Genomic DNA, 8,356 nt, shown 5'->3' on the forward strand with positions numbered 1-8,356 from the left:
TTAAAATGGAGTTGATATCACTAATCTCTTAAGATTATTACAGTAAAATACCTAGAACAGTGTCTTTCCTAGAAAAAAAATTATTTCTGCCCTATCTTAATTTACTCATCAAACTTGGTACAGCATCCTTCGGCTTCTAAACACAAAGGTCTACAAGCAAAATCTTCCCATGCCTCTTGGAAATGTTCACGTGGGCATCCCAGTGTGTCCAAAATCATGGTATTCTATCCTCAACAGGCTTCTCTTCCTGAGGAAGCCGTGTCTACTTGCTGGTTCACACAGCCTCATCGTTGACCGTAGGCAGTTCTTCCCACATTCTGGTCTTTTCCACTCACCTCTACAGCTCAGATACTCATTGGAGCTTTCTGGGATTAAAGTCCTAATCTTTCACTCCCCAGAATCTATATAGTTTTCCCAGTTCTTCTTCAGCTCTAATCACCAATAAGTCTTTCTATCACCCAACACAAAAGTCAACATCCTTGAGCTTTGGGCTTTTCACCATCTGGCCCCTAATGGTGTTTCCAAGTTTCTCTTTCCACACACACCAACAGTTCCCACAAAACCAACTGTTCTCTGTTGACTGTTTCCTGTGCTTTCCAGTCTCTGTGTCTTTGCTCATGTTGCTCCCACCATCTCTAATACTCTTTTCTTACAACCTCAGATAACATAGTGAATTGAAACACAGAGGTAAAGCCAAACATACCTCAGTGTAAATACTAGTTTCATAATCAATTAGGTATGTGATGTATCTTTTTAATGTCTGTTTTCTTCACTTATTAAACTGAGGTGATAAGAGAAACTACTTCACGGGATTTGAAGAACAAATTTAGATAAGGAACATGAACAGTTAGGCAGAAAACTCGTGCTAGGTAATCATCAACAGTCACCATCAATACTATTTGAGGTCTACTCCAAGTGCCATTGCTTCCATAAGGTCTTCCCTAAAAATACTAGGTGATTTCTAAAAAGCAACAGCATTGCATTTGTGCTCTTTAAAGGTATTTACAAATTTATGTTCTACTATATTGCTACACGTCCAATGATCACAATTTTTTCACCCAAAACTGCAATGGATTTTCCAAAGGATTTTCTAGTCTCTAACACTGAACCTTAAATTAGATGTTCTTTCCAATCTTATTTTTGTCCCTTCCAGTCCACTACAAAATTGATCTGGAAATCACATTATATTAGATAATGTTTGCAAATGGGACAGATGGAAAGGTTCATCCTCCTGGGTTGAAGGAGAAATTTATTTTCACAAATCTTCTCTGGTGATATGTCTGTAATTTAATTACATACACGTAATTTACACACATGTAATTTAAGAGGTCCCAATGCTCCTTTGAATTAATGATAATTTCAAATAGAGCTCCAAAGCCCATAATGATGTAGAGCAGTATTTTAGAGGAATGACTGGTAAAGACTTCTATCACCAAAGCAATTAGACTTTTCTTATTTGACCAGGTAAGATTCAATGTACGTACACTGAGGTTTGCTTGTTTTTTAAGAAAATTAAAGGCCATAATAAAATTTCTAATGTTACCTCGACTCTCCTCAGTCGTTGTACCTTCTTTTCATGAGCACTGAATGGCAAGCAATGCTCACACTGTCCTGTTGCAGACAGACAGGCCTTGCAACATACTTCACAGAGCCTGGAAATGGAGAGAAAGCATGTCTCCTGGAACAGAGAAAAGAAAGCAGCAATAAATATTTCTTTTGTCATGAAAACATACCAGAACAATTTGTACCATGAGTTCATCAGAAAATAAAAATCATTAGTAGTAAATATTAATGGTAAATTATATATAATTTTAATGTATATATACAGAATATATATAAACTATAAGTGCATACATGATTTCAGAATGTTCACCTACACTACTGTATAATATGCTCTATATTTAATATTACAAGACTTAACATGAAATTATGTGAGTAAAGCCTATAAACTATGTTTTCTTGAATAAATGCTTTAAAATCTAAATCACAGGAAAAGGACAGCCACCTTTAAAAATTTAGCACCAGATTTCAATAGAAACTGCAGAGCTTAATTTAAAAAGTGTTAGTAAGTACCTTTATTTTGTCAAGTCCTACTGTCCGTGGATAGAAAGCTTGGCAGAAACAGAAGGTCAGGTATTAAAAAAAAAAGATTCTGCTGATTAAAAATATAATAGCCATGCTAGGAATTATAGTGCAAAAGTACATAATCATTCCATTCCATTTCTAACCCCCAGCATAGAGTGACTGCACTAAAGTACAGAACTAGATAGGACCTCTCTTGAGATTCAAATGTTTTAAAATGACAATAATTTGGGGACGGGCTCTTCATCAGAACACGTAAAAATGGCAAAAGAAAAGCCAAAAGGTACTTCTATACCAGGAACAGCGGAGCTGTAGATAAACCCAGTGGCTAGATACCTATACGGCAGCAAAAGAAAGAATCACGGTTCAATATTTAAAGCAGAAGATGTGCATATTAAGTGTTGATAAAATGGAAGATTAGTGTGAAAAGCTGCCAAATTCTATGTGTTTTCATGTGTCTATGAATATTGCTGCAAATTGTGTATAAATGTTTCGTATGTTAGAGATTAGTTTATTGTTATGCATCTTTAAAGATAATTGCATTTTCATAAAAAAGCATAATTTGGGAGCTAAAAAGAACTAGAAAATTACCTAATTTAACCCTCTCATTTTACAAAAAAAAAGAATCTCCTGTATATTTTAATGTCTGATCCAGGGTTACTCTGCAAGAGATAGAGCTGGAACCAGCACTTGCCTCTTAGTACATTATTTACGTTGTGTGATTGTATGTATAGGTTTAGGTCCCTAGTCACGTGATTTTGAGCAAGACTTAGTTTCCCCATATAAGGGAACTTGTATATGTATTAACATATAAGGGAACTATATTTAACTCAAAACTTAAAGTAACCCTCTGAAAAAGTGACATATGCTCCATACAAAGACACGTAAAATGTCTGGTACGATAATGTGTTCAATATGGTAACTAGCTACTGCTATTGTGTTGAAACCCAAAACTCCATCAAACCTAAATGGGATGCCTATCATTTAAAGCAATGTTTCTCAACCCAACTTCATATAAGAAAATCCTGAAGAGTCCCTTTGAAACACAATCCTTAGCCCCAGGCAAAATTTATCTGAAATTCTAGAGAAGTATTCTCCAATTGCTGGCTTTTTAAATGAATTCTCTCAGAGAATTCTGATACAGTCCTGTCAGTAATGGCTCACAGGTTCGCATTCAGGAACCACTAGCAAGAATTCAGAGGTGCAGTCCAGGAAAATCTCTGTATCCAAAAAGGGGTAGAAGAGAGGGCTTTACCAGTGTCATAAGGAATTTTTTGGTGTGACAAATATTTTCTTGATTGTGGTAATGGTTCCATGGGTATACACATATATCATAATTTATAAAATTTAAATATGTTCAATCTATTATATGCCATTTATAGCTCAATAAAACTTTTTTCTTAAAATATCTATATAAGAATTCTTAAGCAAAAGCAGCCTTCACGTAAACGTTTGTTCAAAAACATGTTGCAAGCAAATAATAGAAAACACAAAATAACAAGTATGAATTAACTTAAATATTCATAAAATATTTAAATAAACTATTCAAATAAAATACTTAAATATAAAAGGGCTAAAAGTGTCAATTAAAATACAAACATAAATAAAATAGCCATACCACCCAAAGCCATCGACAAATTTAATGAAATCCCTATCAAATTTCCCATGACATTTTTCACAGAACTAGAACAAATAATCCTAAAATTTATATGGAACAACAAAAAACCCAAAATTGCCAAAGCAATTCCAAGGGAAAAGAACAAAGTTGGAGGCATAACCCTCTCAAACTTCAGACAATACTGCAAAGCTACACTAATCAAAACATTGTGGTACTGGCACAAAAACAAACACACAGATCAATGGAACAAAACAAAGCTCAGCAATAAACGCACACACTAAGATCAATCAACGGTCAACAAAGGAGGCAAGAATGTACAATGGATAAATGACAATCTTTTCACTAAGTGTTGCTGGAAAAGCTAGACAGCCTCACGCAGATCACTGAAGTTAGAACACTCCCTCACACCACAGACAAAAATAAACTCAAAATGGCTTGAAGACTGAAATGTAAGATCTCATGCCATAAAATTCCTAGAAGAGAACATAAAGCAAAACATTCTCTGACATAAATTGTAGCAATATTTTCTTAGATTGATCTCCCAAGGCAATAGAAATAAAAGCAAAAATAAACAAATGAGACCTTATCAAACTAACAAGCTTTGGCACAAAAGATACTATAAAACTATAGATACTATAAAAGATGCTATAAAGCTCCTAGAGGAAAACCCAAGCAAGCCACTATTTGACATAAATTGCAGAAATACTTTTTGGCTCTGACTCCTAGAGCAATTGAAACAAAAATAAATAAATGGGACCTAGTTAACACAGCAAAGGAAATCATAAATAAAATGAAAAGACAATCTACAGACTGGGAGGACAACTCAATATCAGAAAAACAAACAACACAATCAAAAAATGGGCAGAAGACCTAAATAGACATTTCTCCAAAGGCCAAAAGGCACATGAAGAGATGCTCAACATCACTAATTATAAGAGAAATGCAAATTAAAATTACCATAAAGTACCACTTCACACCAGTCAGAATGGCCATCATTAAAAAGTCTACAAATAATAAATGCTGGAGAAATTATGGAGAAAACGAAATGCTCCTACACTGTTGGGGGGAATGTACATTGGTGCAGCCACTATGGAAAACAGTATAAAAGTTCTTTAGAACCATATGATCCAGTGATTCTACTCCTAGGCATATATCCAGAGAAAACTCTAATTCCAGAATATACTCCCACCCCAATGTTTACAGCAGCACTGTTTACAATAGCCAAGATAAGGAAGCAACCCAAGAAGTTGCCCATCGACAGATGAATGGATAAAGAAGATATGGGGTGTGTGTGTGTGTGTGTGTGTGTGTGTGTGTGTGTGTGTACACAATGGGATATTACTCAGCCATAAAAAAGAATGAAAATGCTATTTGCAGTGATATGAATAGACCTAGAGATTATCATACTAACTGAAGTAAGTTAGATAAAGTAAAACAAATATCATATCATATCACTCCTATGTGAAATCTAATTTAAGAAAATGATACAAATGAACTTACTTACACAAAAGAAACAGACGTATAGATATGGAAACAAATTTATGGTTACCAAAGGGGAAGCATGGGGGGGAAGCATAAATCAGGAGGGATTAAAACGCACACACTGCTATGTGTAAGACGGATGACCAACAAGGACCTACTGTACAGCACAGGGAACTCTACTTAATATTCTGTGATAACCTATCTGAGAAAGTATGAATATATGTACATGTGTAAGTGAATTACTTTGCTGTTCACCTGAAACTGACACAGCATTGTAAATGAACCATACTCCAACAAAAATTTTTTTAAGAGAAATAGCAGCTTGGGAAGTCACAAAATTATGTTTGGAGATGATAATAAAACCTGGTGTCACACAAATTTAATTCAGAAAAAGAAATGTATGAATAACCAGGAAAATCAGCCTACAATTTAGTGGGGGAAAGCACTATCAACAACAGAAAGATAGCATCTGGGTTTCTGAGTCTAAGCATTTTATTAGTTGGGGAACTGCATATCTTAGCTTACCATGTTCATTTATTTCTCTTTCTTTTTTTTTAAATTATGAAACTACGATAACACATTCATAGTAGACTTGGAAAATGCAGAAAAAGTTACATACAGTTGCAATATATAATTATATTTTTTAAGTAGATAAATTAAAATTTTTAGTTGGAGCTTCAATTGCAAACTCTCAAAAATTAATAGAATGACTAAACAGAAAAGTACAAGAATACAGTAAACCTGAAAAGCACTATAAGGCAATTCAACATAATTAAGATTTATTCAATTTTCACACAACAGCAGGATACACATTCTATTCAAGTTCTCATAGACTATACATCAGGAGACACTGGAACATATCTAGTGACATAAAATAAGGTGCAAAAATTTCATGGTCTAAAGGTATTGAAATCATACAAAGTCTGTTCTCTTATCACTGTGGAATTATGTTAGACATCAATATCAAAAGATATTTGAAAATAAGCCACATATTTTCAAGTACAGTGTGACATTTACCAAGAGAGATCTTTGACTTAGCCACTGAAAGCCTCAATAAAGTTGAAAGGCTGAAAAAAATAAAAAAAACACCACAGAGTATTACAGAGAAGAAAGCATTTTAATGAGAAATTAATATCAAAATGAATATTAAAGATACTCAAAAAAAAAACATGTATTTGGAAATTCAATGTTCCACTTTTAAATGATGGGTATATGTAAGAAGCCATAACAAGGAAAATTAGAAAATTGTACCCCAATGTTCATCGCAGCACTGTTTACAATAGCCAGGACATGGAAGCAACCTAGACGTCCATCAGCAGACGAATGGATAAGGAAGCTGTGGTACACATACACAATGGAATATTACTCAGCCATTAAAAAGAATACATTTCAATCAGTTCTATTGAGATGGATGAAACTGGAGCCCATTATACAGAGTGAAGTAAGCCAGAAAGAAAAACACCAATACAGTATACTAATGCATATATATGGAATTTGAAAGATGGTAATGATAACCCTACATGTGAGACAGAATAAGAGACACAGATGCATAGAACAGTCTTATGGACTCTGAAGGAGAAGGTGAGGGTGGGACATTCTGGGAGAATAGCATTGAAACATGTATATTATCATATGTGAAACAGAACACCATTCCAGGTTCGATGTATGAGACAAATGCTCAGGGCTGGGGCAATGGGATGACCCAGAGGGATGGGATGGGGAGGAAGGTGGGAGGGGGGTTCAGGATGGGGAACACATGTAAACCCATGGCTGATTCATGTCAATGTATGGCAAAAACCACTACAATATTGTAAAGTAATCAGTCCCCAACTAAAATAAATAAATGTATTAAAAAAAAAAAAGAAAATATTTGTAACAGAATAAAAATGAAAAGTGAATTTATCAGAATTTATTGCATGCAGCTGAAGCTGTTCAATGCAACAAAATACAATGTGGAATCTTGAATAAACTACAAAAACAAATAATGGACACTAGCACAAAATTTTGTGAAATTTGATACCACATTCATTTAAATTCATCCCTTTAAATATATGAACTCTTTGAAAGAAGAGAGCATGTCTTATTCATCCTTGTATTCTTAGCACATGAACTTATACCCGGCACATAGTTGGTGCTCAATAAATATGTGATGAACAAAGGAATAATGAATTAATGGATGAAGCTACAATGAAGATTGCTTCCCTAATTAGAATTTAAATTTTTAATGGAGGAACAATTGTTTCCGAATTTGGGAAACCAAAAGTTGGAGTGAGTGTTGCTCAGTCGTGTCCGACTCTTTGCAGCCCCATGGACCGTAGACTGCCAGGCTCCTCTGTCCATGGAAATCTCCAGGCAAGGATACTGGAGTGAGTTGCCATTTCTATTCTCTTGCTCTCTTTCCTTAGGCAACTTTTCACAAATCCCTGACCTGCTCCTGGTCTTTGCTTTTACATTTGGAATCAGTGGTCTGAATGTACTTCTCAGGCATCACATTTCTATTCAAGCAGTATTTTTCAAGTCCTTGCAAAACTTTAAGTGAAAGGAGATACATTCACCAAGAATTATTATATTATAATGGCATAAAAAAGAAGGATTCTTAAAATCAGTTTGCAAAAACAGCCACTTCAGCAGGTTTCTATCTCTGCCCCAGTTTTTCAAATCAGCCAATAACAATCATTTCCTATAAATCAGACCTCCCTGAAGTTTTCTTCTTCTTTACAGTTGTAGCAAGCTGGCTGCTTTTCCCTCATTACATTTTATGTCTTTGTTTTGTTTGCACAGTCCCCTTTCTTCCTACCATAGTAACTCTTAACTGTGTCACACGATGCTAAATTTATGGGTGCAAAAATGTTGGTTTCTAGCAGCTCTTAATAAAAAATGTATCCTAATTACAAAAAAAAAGGGAATTAAAAATCAGAACACACCACTCTTTGCAAGGACTGATGTACTTGCAAATTCTGACAAACAACCTGCGAAGTGGCAAATTACCCTGAAGGGAAAGGAAAGGAAAGTCGCTCAGTCGTGTCCGACTCTTTGCAACCCTGTGGACTGTAGCCTGCCAGGCTCCTCCGTCCATGGGATTCTCCAGGCAAGAATACTGGAGTGGTTTGCCATTTCCTTCTCCAGGGGATCTTACCGACCCAGGGATCGAACCCAGGTCTCCCGCATTGGAGG

This window comes from Giraffa tippelskirchi, chromosome 11 (assembly GCF_054371585.1).
Source record: "Giraffa tippelskirchi isolate mGirTip1 chromosome 11, T2T-mGirTip1v1.2.pri, whole genome shotgun sequence".
Taxonomy (NCBI): Eukaryota; Metazoa; Chordata; class Mammalia; order Artiodactyla; family Giraffidae; genus Giraffa; species Giraffa tippelskirchi.